Raw genomic sequence first — 9,157 nt, forward strand, 5'->3', positions numbered from 1 at the left:
CCTGGATTTACCCACTATAGCATGATTCAAGAGCAAGAAACAAAACCATGAAGGAGTATTATTTTCCTAGCATGCATTTTATATTCCGTCTTTCATGTTATCATAATATTGGTAAAGATAATAATACTATGGAAGTATTTTATGTAAATGGCAAAAATTAATCCTTACTTGTCATAAATTAAGTTATTTATTTAAGACATTTACATACCATTTAATTATGCACATTTCTAAGTGGTGTACATAACCCCCCCCCCAGAAAATGGGGTAATGTAACAATAACAATTTACCGTAAAACCAAACACCACTTTAAAATGCCTGCAGGAACAAGATGGTCTTAATCATGTGCCTGAAGTTTAGCAAGGAAGGGGCCTGAATGTGGAGCTCCTATTAGTTATGTGGGATCAGTCAGTCCTAAAGATAGCCTGTTCCTTAAGACTACGGTTCTCCTTTCCACCCTTCATTCAAGGACCCCTCCTTTTTATTCACAATGATTACTTGTAGCCTCTGTCAACCTAATCTTGGCTTGTTGTTGGTTTTTGAAGAATTGTATAAAGTACCTGAGACTTTACCACAGAGCCAGTGTGGTATAGTGGTTAAGAATGGTAGACTCGTAATCTGGTGAACCGGGTTCGGGTCTCCGCTCCTCCACATGCAGCTGCTGGGTGACCTTGGGCCAGTCACACTTCTCTGAAGTCTCTCAGCCCCACTCACCTCACAGAGTGTTTGTTGTGGGGGAGGAAGGGAAAGGAGAATGTCAGCCGCTTTGAGACTCCTTAGGGTAGTGATAAAGCGGGATATCAAATCCAAACTCCTCTTCATCAAACCAGAATCTGCTTACTACGGGCATGAATTACATTTATGGAATTGCCTCATAGCAATTTCTCTTTGGATTTGGATTTTGTTTTATTTTAGGAAAGAAAACACATCCATTTTTTTGTTGATTTTAAAGGACAATGAATTAATGCTCTGCTTGATCATCCCTCTAAGTCAGCTTTCTTCTGCAGCTTCTCAACACCTCTGGGAGTTCAGAAGCAGAAGACTAGGACAACAGACCTCCCTGTTGCCAGTCACCAGTGCTAAATCTGAAGAATTCTGTCTCTGAAAAAGGGAGAGGTTGCATTTAGTTGTCATGACTAGAAGCTGTAGATGGACCATACCTCCATGGATGTGTACATTAAAAACAAAACAAAAAACAAATAAGCTGCTAGACGTGTTCCACTAGTGCCATGAGTTAAATACACATTGTCAGCCGCGCTCTGAAAAGTGTTATTTTTTAAAATTCCCACTGAGCTGTGCAACCTCCCTAGTGAACTCTAAGGAGACATGCCCGAGGCTTTGAGAAGAAAAGTTCCACAAGCCAATCCTGAGAGGACAGACCTCAGAAAAGAGCTGTGTATTCCCATAGCTAACAGGGCAGCTTCTTGAAGCATATTACTTTTGAATTAGCACAAAGACTGCATAAATCCTTTCCCTAAGGTTTTCCTTTAGTTCTGATCCTAAGGCCTTGAGGTGTGCCGCTTGGGAATGGGAGGATTCTGCCAGGCAGTTTCTCCACACAACACAACAGCAAATCTAGCAAGATTTCCCATCAAAACTGCCTAGATAAACCTTCTTTCTTTCCTTCAATTTTTCTTTTTTCTTTTTCATAACTTGCCTATGGGTTCCATCTTGCTGAGAAGAGAGGTTTGGGTAAGAAAGCTTGAGAGCCACAAAAAAATCAGTACAGACCTAGCTGTTCAAGTATTTGCCAGTGCAATTATATATGTGTGACAAAGGAGGGCTTTGGGGAACATGGGGAGATAATGGGATGGCTGTGAAGCAGGCTGCTCAGGCTTTCACAACAGCAAGGTGGGATCTTGTTAGTGCTCAGAACAATATTTTAATCCACAGTGGTCGGAGCAGCTGCCCCGAGCTCTGTGTGGAAAGAGGATTTAGGGCAGGGGGTCGCCATGATTCGCTTTATTCTGATCCAGATCCGTGCTGGCAAAGCACGTCTGGCCAAGTGGTACATGCAGTTTGACGATGACAAGAAGCAGAAGCTCATTGAGGAGGTCCATGCCGTTGTGACTGTGCAGGACGCAAAGCACACCAACTTTGTCGAATTCCACAACTTCAAGATTATCTACAGGTGTTACGCAGGGCTTTATTTCTGCATTTGTGTGGATGTGAACGACGACAACCTCGCCTACCTAGAAGCCATTCACAACTTTGTGGAAGTGCTGAATGAATATTTCCACAACGTCTGTGAGCTCGACCTCGTCTTCAACTTCTACAAGGTTTACACCTGGTAGACGAGATGTTCCTAGCTGGCGAGATCCGAGAGACCAGCCAGACGAAGGTTCTGAAGCAGCTCCTCATGTTGCAATCCTTGGAATGAGGAGCAGAGCAGTAGATCACCTCAGATCTTCCCCCCGGCAAGATCCTGCCACTTCCCCCCTTCCAAGGCTCATCTCTCTTCACCTCTGAATCAGTGACTTGCTCGGAGCAAATTTTTGCCACTTAACCTGTAGCTGGGGGTTTGTGGGAAGCGAGGGGGGAATCTTGAATTGGCATTCCTAGTTCGGATTCCTAGCCGTGCTTCCTCCTGCACAGGCCGAATATGTGAATGGGGCGGAGAGGCCGCTGGTTGGGGCTGGGTTGCTTTTCTGGAAAAGGGTGGGAGTGGGGAAGTGGAGATAGCTGCCGTCACCCCACCCTCCCAGTGCTACCGTCCCAACACAACCTGCTTGGTTGTGTTTTGTTTCCTGCTTGGCAGGGGGTTGGACTCGATGGCCCTTGTGGTCTCTTCCAACTCTATGATTCTATGATTCTATGATTCTATGAACCTTCTGTCTCTGCCCTCCATGTCACTAGCCTGCTGCCCACCCCTCCCCGTCCATTCACATAAGAAAAAAAAGTGTTGTGCCGCATCTGCCGTAGAAGAGGGACCATAAGTGTGTGTGAGTGTGCATGATGAGTGTACTGCCAGTAAAGTGATGTACTGATTAAATAAAGCATCTATGGGGGGGGGAATTAAAATATATTAATCCACAGTTTCTGAAAAGGAGGGCTACTCATTCTGCAAAGGAGGGCTACTCTTCTACTCATTACATGGCTAGAACGCAAGGGAGAAATGTGCTAAGAGGAAGGAGTGCTTGGCAAATCCACACCGTGATCAACTCCCACCCGGGAACCAATGTCCCCACTGTGGAAGGACATGTGGGTCCAGAATTGGCCTCCACAGTCACTTATGGACTCATTGTTAAAACCGTATTTATGGAAGACAATTGTACTTGGGTACAAGGGATCGCCAAAGAAGAAGAAGACATGGATAAGTCCTCTGTGGTGTTTTAATAGAAAGGATGGTGGGTTTAATGTCCCTGACATCTCACGGGGCTTGAGGAAGGGAGAACCTAAGAAATGTTTGGATACCAGCACCATGGTTTCTATCTTTTGACACTATCAGTTAGTCTAACTTTTGTCACTAGGCCAAGTCCAGCTGCTTGCCTCCACTATTGCTCTTTCTGCAGAATGGTAGCGCAATATGGCATTCTTCCTTGAATTAAGGTGATAAGTTCATTTTAATTTCTTTTTGCTTTTAACTTGTTTTTAACTGTATATGGTTTTATTGTTTGGTTTCGTGTTTTTATGCAGTTGTAAAACTGCTGATATATATATTTATGATAGAGTTGTATACACTTTTTTAAATAAAAACATATTTTTTTAAAAAATCATGCAAATCAGGGAAGGGCAGGCAAGTTCTCCCATTTTGCACATTTGCCTAGAACTTTCCCTAGCAGGCAAGGAAATATGTGCCCATTCACCAGGCATGCCATTCATGGTGTCCTCAGGACAATAGCACTCTCTGAGTGAATGATTGTTTCACAAGAAGGAGCTTGTGCATTTCAAACTGCTCGGCACCTGGGCTTGAAATCAGTCCATGCGCCTGTTGGTTTAATGTTGTTGCTTTGTGACCCTGGCAATGAAGCTGCCAGCTTGAAGAGTGATTCTCAGAACCAGACAGCACGTAAAACCTGAAAACACACATTCTCCCCCTCCACAGAGGGTGGATTGGCTACAGCTTCCTCTGGCTCTGAAGCTTATCACTTTTTATTTTCAAAAGGAGAGAAGGCTGCATGGCTTCTTTGGGATGCAAAACTCATTTACTACCTGAGAACAAACTGTTAATGTTATGGGTCTGCAATACACATATTATATTCACAGAGCAGTTTCAAATTTGGAATGATCTTGAAATAAGGTGATGAAATATTACTTTAAAAAAAAAAAGACAGCAGAATGTGTCACACACCATCTTATACAGACATACAGATAGTTAAGCCTATTAATTGGCCAGATTAATATTTAGCCTTTTATAGGAAGAGTGTATAAGTTTTGTCTCCTGTTTTCATGCTTCAGCTATAATGTGTGATGGACAAAGCTTACACATGGTAGTTTTCCATATCTGGAGCTCTCACATCTCCCCAAGTGGGAGGTAAGCCAATTCACACTTGCAAGCATAAAAGTGGATGCACATATTATTCCTACTTCTTCTCTTTCTTGTAAAATTTGTCTACATTTCGGCATGAATTCCCCTAAGAAACATGCAATTTTGCCTCCAAGGGGCTTCTGGTGGTTTCCTCACTGCAAGAAGTGAAGTTGCAGGGAACCAGGCAGAGGACCTTCTTGGTGGTGGCACCCGTCCTGTGGAACGTCAGGTGTCAAGTAGATAAACAGATATATGACATTCAGAAGACATTTGAAAGCAGCCCTGTATAAGAAGGTTTTTAATGTTTGATGTTTCATTATGTTTTTATATCTGTAGGAAGCTGGAACAACCCCCGTCAGATGGTTAGGGTACTAATAAAATAGTAATAGTAGTAGTAGTAGTAGTAATACACATTTTTGCAATGCATTCTCTCTTGATCTGGATCTGGCCCTGACCTTCCACTTCATCTTGACTCTACCGTTCCTATTACCAGAAGTTCCAGCTGTCCTAAGCTGTCAATTTCTGCTTTGGTTCTCCCTTTCCTGGTTCCAGGTGGTAGCAAAATCAAAAGTTGTTAAACCCAGGAAGGATTAGATCCCAGATAATTTGCATACTTTGCAGCTGAAGTATCCACCTAATTCAGGCAAATGGTGAAACAAGTTTTTCCACATAAGCAGTCATGAAAGAGGCTGACCCTGAGCAGATAATTCAGGAATATTTTCTCTTCATATTTATTCTTTATTCTATTTAGGCATGTATATGAAGTAAAATAATCTCAAGATTACACCAATGTCCTGATTTAGAGTAATAACGTTGGCCTTTGCAACTTGCTTTGAAAACCAATGTAATTAAAGACATACTACATTATTGCATTATGGGCAAATGAGATCACAGCACAAGATACCTTACTGCAATGTCTAAATAAGTTATATATTATTCAATTGTGTTCATATAATACTGTTTTTCAGTTGATATATTTTATCAGTATGTCCACTAGGAAGATCTGGACCATTTATCCAAAGGATCTATATTTACTTTATGTATTGTTAACATTTTATGTATTGTTAAGAAGAATACCTGACCATCTGCAGATCCATATATAGATCATAGACAATAGTGCTGCTTTGCAGGAAAGGATGGAGTTTTAATTACACTAGTCTGGGGGGAAATCCTACCAGTTCCTTTTTGACTCCAGATGCATCATTCCATTGTTCTTATGAAAGGTCAGCTCCAGGACATTCTACATCCTCAAGGAAGAACAAGAGTAGGAAGGTGGGAACACAGAGGATGTTTTCCTTGCATATCCAAAAGGGGCAATTAAAATTGCTCATGTTCTACAGACCAAACAGCAGAGTCTTGTTGAACCTTGAAGGCTATTGTGAACGATACTACAACAGTATTTACTAATATTTTTTTAAAATCTGTGTTTATTGAAGCCATGTTAGATATGGTCCTTCAAAGGCTAGTAATTTGTACCTGGTGCAGGGATAATGGAGTGTTGCGAAGATGGGATATTTATTGGGAAAGATTGACCGCCCCCGAAACATTAAAGGCTGCTTCACATAGCTATAGTGGCATGGTGAGGCAGAGGTGATTGCTTGACATTGCTGGTGTTTACTGGGAGGTGAAGGGAGCAGTGGCAAGGTTGGTGTGGTGTGGGCACGCTGGAGGGAGCATCAGATTGGCAGCAGTGATGTGACTGACCACAGGCAAGTGCTGCTCCTCCCCACCCTCCACTACTGCATAAGCACGTGTTGAACATCCACATCAATTTCTCGACACTTGATTAGTTTAGATTTAATGACTTGCTGCCGAATGTGTGCTGACTCACACTAGAGGACTTTGTTTGAGGTCACATGAGGGGATTTGAAAGTTTCGGCTGCTGTGTGTAGATGACTGTTTCATGCACGCAAATCAATGCTGATTTGCAGCCATCAGGTGGTGAATATGCATGTGTGAACCAGCCACAGGAGTTTAACTGATGTGGACGGCATTTGCTCTTTTTGTTGTCAGAAGAGCTGAAATCTTAAATGAGGCACAGACAAAGGTAAAAATGAGAAAACTTTGTGTTTCAGAACCAGCATTCTTTTCTTTTCTGTACTTTTCTTTTCTTGCAAGTCTCCTTCATGATATCAAAACGTTTATGAGGCCAAGAGTAAGTCATTTTGACTTTCCCATAATGAACATGGGAATATTTTGCTTGTAAATCACAGTGAAGGCTTTCTTAAAGCTTAGTGGCCACTTCTTTTTTTACCCCAAAGTATGACAGATAAGCATTGCAAGTCCTGGAGCTCGCATGTAAATTCCATCACCATGGATGTATTGCTCTTCCAGGTGACACAGCCTGTCAAGGAGAAAGCTGTTTACAATAGACTTGTCATACTCCAACCTTGCATGGTCAGAATAGAGAGCAGATATAAAAATAAATTCTTTACTCATTTATGAGAGCATTTGGTAAGCTGATGTGCCCTTTCCCTTTCCCTTTTCCAAAGAGTCACAGGCAGATTTGACAAAAGACAAAATATGATGCCACACAATTGCTTGCAAGCTCAAACAGATCCTAAATTTAATAAGCAGTTTTCCATTCCAATGCTTTTACATTTGTTTCATCCTACATTCTGTTGTAACTGTTTGCAAACAAAAAATGCAACCCTTGACCTCAGGAAACTCACTGAAATTGTGCCTTATAGGTGCTTCTTTTTGCTCCTATTTTTAATTGCCTGTGGGTGTTCTTTGGCTGTTGTTGTTTAAAGCTTGCACTGTTTTGTGTATTTGCGTGTGTACCGTATTTTTCGCTCGATAACACGCACCCGACCATAACACGCATGTAGATTTTAGAGGAGGAAAACAAGAAAAAAAATATTCTAAACGAAACAGTGGATGTATGATTTTTGTGGTTCATGCTGTGGCCACAGACATGTGATCTGACAGTGAGTTTGGGGTAGCCCAATGCAAAAATCCTGAGGATCCATGTGGATCCATGTTTGTAACCATGTTTTTGCACCACTGCAGCCCCAGGTAACAGTGGGTGCGTGATTTTTTTGGTGCAAACTGTAGCCATGGTCATGCTATGTGATCTGACTTTAAAGCAAGGAGGTTCTGCTTCTCTCCCTCCTTAGCGAGCTGAAAAACTTTGCTGGAGGGACAGAGAGCCTGCTTGCTTTAAAGGAGCCGACCGGACAGGAGCCGCTTACACTCGTGTAAGCGGCTCCCCTCCCCTCTCGCTTTGCTCCTTTAAAGCAAGCAGGCTCTCTGTCCCTCCAGCAAAGTTTTTCAGCTCGCTAAGGAGGGAGAGAAGCAGAACGTGCTTGCGTTAAAGGAGCCTACCGGTTGTTCTCTGTCCCTCCAGCTCTGCTTCTCTCCCTCCCCCCGCAAAGCGGGATAAGAGCCGCTGAGTGGGGAGGAGGGAGAGAAGCAAAACCTTCTTGCTTTAAAGGAGCCAACCGGACAGGAGCCGCTTACACTCGTGTAAGCGGTTCCCCTCCCCTCTCGCTTTGCTCCTTTAAAGCAAGCAGGCTCTCTGTCCCTCCAGCAAAGTTTTTCAGCTCGCTAAGGAGGGAGAGAAGCAGAACGTGCTTGCGTTAAAGGAGCCTACCGGTTGTTCTCTGTCCCTCCAGCTCTGCTTCTCTCCCTCCCCCCGCAAAGCGGGATAAGAGCCGCTGAGTGGGGAGGAGGGAGAGAAGCAAAACCTTCTTGCTTTAAAGGAGCCAACCGGACAGGAGCCGCTTACACTCGTGTAAGCGGCTCCTCTCCCCTCTCGCTTTGCTCCTTTAAAGAAGCAGGCACTCTGTCCCTCTCTCCTCCCCATTCAGCGGCTCTTCTCCCGCTGGAAACCACGGAGGAGGGAAGCATTCGCTCCGTAACACGCACAGACATTTCCCCTTACTTTCTAGGAGGAAAAAAATGCGTGTTATGGAGCGAAAACTACGGTAGGTCCCCAGGCCACCCCTCAAATAACTTCACACATAACACGTAATTTAGTTTTGGTTTTGGGGCACTATTTTGGCCACAACTTTATTAAAATACAAAATCAGTGAGTGGTTGTTTAGACATTGGTTATGACTATCTGTCCCCCGGCCTGGGACAGAACTGACATTGGTAGCCAGTAGAAGGGAAAGTCAAACTTGGGGTCATTTGAGCTAAGCGTCGGACCCACGCCGCTCACCCCAGCAGCTCCCCGAAAGCTTGCCAGCCCTGGTCCTATGACAAGGATTCCCATGACAGGGATTGGGCGGCCCTGGTCCCATGACAGGGATTGGACGAAATCGTGGCAAGCCCCAGGATTCCTTTAACGGAATTCCCTTCAGTGCAATAGGAGGGGCAGGCACAGCCTATCCTGACCCCTCCACCACCAGCATATTATAACCAATGCCTAACCGCCACACGAGCGCTAACGCTCGCCACCAACCACTCACAAACCCAACCATGAACCCAATTTAGTAGCCACCGCATCCAGCCAAACATCATTCCCCAAATCGGAGAGGTGCACTCCATCTGCCCGGTAAAGGGCATCAGCCTTAAAATTAATGTCTGGGTGTGAAATCACCAAACCACCCAGCTCCAATACCTTCCCGCAAACAGCAGAGTTAATGCGCTTCCTGGCCCTTTCAGCGGCCTCCGGGCGGGAAACACCGCGCCAGGTTTGCCTCTGCAACAGGTGAGACCAAATTATTCTCACTGAAGGTAATAAGG

At 44.0% G+C, this 9,157-nt stretch overlaps 1 pseudogene across 1 annotated transcript; it reads left to right on the top strand.

Annotated features, from left to right (window-relative positions):
* The first annotated feature begins 1,898 nt into the window (after window positions 1-1,898).
* On the top strand, window positions 1,899-2,721 carry LOC308589547 (AP-2 complex subunit sigma pseudogene; annotated as a pseudogene). Its single transcript has one exon. The product of its transcript is annotated as an AP-2 complex subunit sigma pseudogene (transcript).
* Window positions 2,722-9,157: the final 6,436 nt, after the last annotated feature.

This window comes from Podarcis bocagei, assembly GCF_964188305.1.
Source record: "Podarcis bocagei genome assembly, chromosome: 6".
Classification (NCBI taxonomy): Eukaryota; Metazoa; Chordata; class Lepidosauria; order Squamata; family Lacertidae; genus Podarcis; species Podarcis bocagei.